The sequence below is a fragment of the Penaeus monodon genome, chromosome 10, assembly GCF_015228065.2.
Source record: "Penaeus monodon isolate SGIC_2016 chromosome 10, NSTDA_Pmon_1, whole genome shotgun sequence".
Lineage (NCBI taxonomy): Eukaryota > Metazoa > Arthropoda > Malacostraca > Decapoda > Penaeidae > Penaeus > Penaeus monodon.
In genome coordinates, this window is record NC_051395.1 from 14999432 (window position 1) to 15004929 (window position 5498).

The window sequence follows — 5498 nt, forward strand, 5'->3', positions numbered from 1 at the left end:
AACAACTCATGAACTTATCAGAATTAACTGCTGTGAATCGCCTACACTGAGATTCGCTCAAAGAAATGCAACACTCACCAGGGTCTTCATATCCGTCGGGAATCACAGGCGACCGTGGCCAAACGACGGCGGTTGGCTCTTATATAGCACGCCACACGCTGACGCTCCCGCATGTAGCCAATCGCCAAACGGCTCAAGGTCACGGGATGGGAACTCTGCTTCGAAGGGCAAGGGTTGAGTTCAAGTGAGCAATATTTCATTTCCTGGAGTTCACACCTTAAGAAAATGTGTCCAGAGTCATTCATTTCCTTGGAAATTGATATGATTGTGATTAAACGCTCGCTTGACTAAAGTAGACAACGGTCTATTTACGAGTGATTACTAGGCAAAATTATGGTCGAATACTGACAGAGGGAACAACAAATAAAACTATCAGTGCAACGTAGAGACGACCATTTTGTCTTAGTCTCCTCTGCTCGGGGTCGGCCTCGGTTTGGGGTCAGTCACCTCCACCCCGGGGACAACCTCTGCTTATTGTCAGCCTCCTCTGCTAGAGGTCGGCCTCGGTTTGGGGTCAGCCTCCTCTGCCCGGGGTCAACCTCTGCTTATTGTCAGCCTCCTCTGCTAGAGGTCGGCCTCGGTTTGGGGTCAGCCTCCGCTTAGAATCAGCCTCCTCCGTCCCGCGTTAACCTCCGTATAGAGTAAGCCTTCTCCGTTCGGAGTCAGAGTCTGCTCAAAGTCAACCTTGGCTTGGGGTCTGCTTCCGCTCGAGCTTAGCCTCCGATCGGGGTAGGCTCCGGCACTCCTTTGGCACTCGAAGCCCCAACAGCTACATGTTGGTCATACATACACACACACATATATATATATATATATATATATATATATATATATACACGCACGCGCGCGCACGCACACATATACAAATTTCTCTCTCACTCAGCAACTGCATGCCGGTCATACATATATCCACACATACACACACATGTATATTTGTGTGCGTGTGTGTATCTGTGTGTATATATATAGTATACATAATGCATATATATGAGTGTGTAGAGAGAATGGTTATTGTATATATATATATTCATATGTATGTGCATGTATATAATCAAACAGATATAAATAAAAAATGTAGATATGTACATATTTATCCATATGTATACGTACATATACATTTTCTTATATGTATGTACATATATAATCATGTCATATATACAAGACACATACCTACATGTGTATATATGTATATATATGCATTTATATATGTATATATATATATATTCTTTTTTTACATACACATATATATGTATGTATATATGCACATACACGCACACATATATATATTCATATATATGTATGTATATGTATGCAAATACGCATGTGTGTATATATATATAATATGTATGTATATAATTGTATAAATATATACATATTGGTTCGCTAAGAAAACATCTCGAGCAGTTGTAATATTTATTTCAACCTGAAATATGAATGTTAATGTAAATGTTAATAACCCATAATAACCACTGATATTATCCATATATAGGGTTATTTTTAAAGAAATAATTCTTTAAGTACAACAAACCAATGTAATATTTATTTCTTACTTCATACTTTAACATTTACAGTAGTTGAATTGTTTCTCATAGTTCCAAAAATAATAAATCACTGATTTTATAGTAACAAAATATGTTCCTTCATATTCATCTCAAAATATCACACAAATAACAGATCATAGTAATATATATATTAGATTGTATTTTTCAAATACTTTCTTCTTTCCTCAGAATACAAGTACCATTGTTATACAGTTCTACTACTCATATATTACACATGTATAATATATGACCAGTCTACTCATTTATTTGACACTCACTTCGTAACACTCCGGTTTTCTAAGGCGAAATCACAACTAGCCAGACCGTCACCAACCACCCTTACTGTTGTCCACTGTAATATTATTATTTCAATGTTTTAAGTTTATTTAACAAACATTCCTTTCCTTTAATACACTGTAGATAATTCACTGAAAAAATCAAAAGATAATAGTTTACAAAATCCTGTAAACATATTCTAAACGCTAGTCCAGGTCTGCCCTTCAAAATCGACGCATGGCTTCCCTCTGCGTCACCACCAAAACAAACAAAAAAGAAATATGCGCAATGCATTGTTGTACTGATTGCTTTTCTATACATAATTCTTCTCACCATTATCATATATACTTCAGCATTATGTCCTTTAAAGAAAATTCACAATTTTATAACACATATCATCTCTAATGATGATACACATACATACATACATACATACATGCATACATATATATGTGTGTGTGTGTGTTTATATATGTTTATATATAGATGTGTGTATATATACACACATATATACATAAATATAAGTATGTATGCATATGTATTAGTGTGTATATACATATATGCGTGTGTATATGCGTGTGTATGAGTGTTTGCATATATACACTGCTCGTCAGTGGAACCTGAACAAAATACTTTCCTTTTCATGCGCAATGAAATACTGTTAATGTTGTTTTTGTTACCTTCATACTAATGCTGTTTATCATCCACCTTTTTCTTTTTTTAGCGACCAGCTATTTATGTAGTCATTTTTGCGTATGTTTGCTGTCTTTGCATTTTATTGAATTTCTAAATCGATACCTTTTCAAGTTGATAAAAAGGTGTGCACAACTTCCTATATTTCTGTCAGTTTAGAATAAAAGGAAAAAGAAATCTGAATTCACATTACAGGCATCACGATTTCCGATGTTATGATTCTTAATTCTCTAAAGTATAACTTATGTTAACTGTGTATATGTATGGAAACTGTATATGTGTATCTCATATTCAGTAATTAAGATGGTGAGTGTGAAAAGAAAAAAATAATAAATAAAATTGCTCAGTTTTATTAATCTTTCTCGAACCAAACTCCTTCAGCCATAGAAACGACCATGTCCTCCAAAGCTCCCGCCATGGCCTCCATAGCCTCTGTAGCCTCCGAAGCTGCTGTGGCCTCCGAAGCCACGACCGAAGCCGAATCCGGGTTCAGCCTCAGCACTCCTCTTCCAACGTCCGTAACCGTAGCTGCTGTACACGGGCCTGAAGGACACGTGTCCATAGCTGCCATACCCGTATCCGAAGCGAGAAGGATCAGCCTCGGGCTCAGCCTCAGCCTCAGCTACAGGCTCAGCACTCCTCTTCCAACGTCCGTATCCGTAGCTGCTATACACGGGTCTGTAGGACACGAGTCCATGGCCTCCAAAGCCACCTCCATAGCGACTGGGCTCAGCATCAGCTTCAGGATCACCGCTGACACTGACAGCGACAAACGCCACGAGGGCAACAGCGATGGCCTGCAAGAAAGTCGTTTTCACGATAATTCATACGTCTAAACACATTGGAGGTCAGTAGTCTTTACACAATTTCCTATAAATGAAATAGATTTCAATCTACGTGAATTTCATCTTTCAACACTAAACTTTGATGTTATATTTGTGCACAACTCATGAACTTATTCAGCATTAAACTTCAGTGAATCGGCTACACTGAGATTCGCTCAAAGAAATGCAACACTCACCAGGGTCTTCATATCCGTCGGGAATCACAGGCGACCGTGGCCAAACGACGGCGGTTGGCTCTTATATAGCACGCCACACGCTGACGCTCCCGCCTGTAGCCAATCGCCAAACGGCTCAAGGTCACGGGCTGAGAACTCTGCTTCGAAGGGCAAGGGTTGAGTTCAAGTGAGCAATATTTCATTTCCTGGAGTTCACACCTTAAGAAAATGTGTCCAGAGTCATTCATCATTTCCTTGTGTATGGACATGGAAATTGATATGATTGTAATTAAACGCTCGCTTGACTAAAGTAGACAACGGTCTATTTACGAGTGGTTACTAGGCAAAACTATGGTCGAATACTGACAGAAGGAACAACAAATAAAACTATCAGTGCTACGTAGAGACGGCCATTTTGTCTTAGTCTCCTCTGCTCGGGGTCGTCCTCGGTTTTGGGTGAGCCACCTCCACCAGGGGACAACCTCTGCTTATTGTCTGCCACCTCTGCTCGAGGTCGGCCTCGGTTTGGGGTCAGCCTCCTCTGCCGGGGGTCAACCTCTGCTTATTGTCAGTCTCCTCTGCTCGGAATCAGCTTCAATTTGGGCTCAACCTCCTCCGCCTGGGGTCAGCCTCCGCTTAGAATCAGCCTCCTCCGCCCCGGGTTAACCTCCATATAGAGTAAGCCTCCTCCGTTCGGGGTCAGATTCTGCTCAAGGTCAACCTTGGCTGACTGCTTCCGCTCGCTATCAGCCTCCACTCGAGCTCAGCCACTGATCGGGGTAGGCTCCGGCACTCCTTTGGCACTCGAAGCCCCAACAGCTAAATGTCGGTCATATATACATACACACATATATATGTACACGCACGCGCGCCCACGCACACATATACACATTTCTCTTTCACTCAGCAGCTGCATACCGGTCATACATACATACACACATATATGTACACGTACGTGCTCGCACGCACACATATACACATTTCTCTTTCACTCAGCAGCTACATGCCGGTCATACATACATCCACACATACACACATGTATATTTGTGTGCGTGTGTGTATCTGTGTGTGTATATATATAGTATATATAATACATGTGTGTGTGTGTGTGTACAGATAATGGATATTGTATATATATATTCATGTGTATTTACGTATATATAATTCAACAGATATGAATTAAAAAATGTAGATATGTACATATATATATCCATACGTATATTACATATACATATCTTTATATGTATGTACATATATAAACATGTACATATATACAAGACACATACCTACATGTGTATATATGTATGTATGTATATATATTCATGTATATATGTATATATAAATATATATATATATATATATATATATATATATATATATATATTACATACACATATATATTTATGTTTTTTTTCGGTTTATTGATTTATGCAACCAGAGGCTGAAAATATAGCCTACATAGAAATACAGATAAAGAGGCAAAACAGATGAGGCCAACAGCTGGCCTTGCCTGCACAGGAGCGCCGTATCTAGGTTTGATTTACCTAGAATTATTTAAATCAGCGAGCATGCACATACACACATGCACACACACATATTTATATATGTATAGTTATATATATATGTATATGTATGCATATACGCATGTGTGTATATATATAATATGTATGTATATATTTGTATAAATATATACATACATATGTATAGATACATATATACATTCATATATATACATGTGTATATATATTTATATGTTTATATATAGATGTGTGTATATATACACACATGTATATATGCATATGTATTTGTGTATAAATATACATATATGCGTGTGTATATGCATGTGTATGCATATATACACTGCTCCTCAGTGGAATCTGAACAAAACACTTCCTTTTCATGCGCAAAACCTGTTATTTTTTTTTGTT

At 38.2% G+C, this 5498-nt stretch overlaps 1 pseudogene; it reads right to left on the reverse strand.

Moving 5' to 3' along the window:
• Positions 1-2904: 2904 nt before the first annotated feature.
• Positions 2905-5498, reverse strand: part of LOC119577882 — a 5849-nt pseudogene continuing 3255 nt past the window's right edge.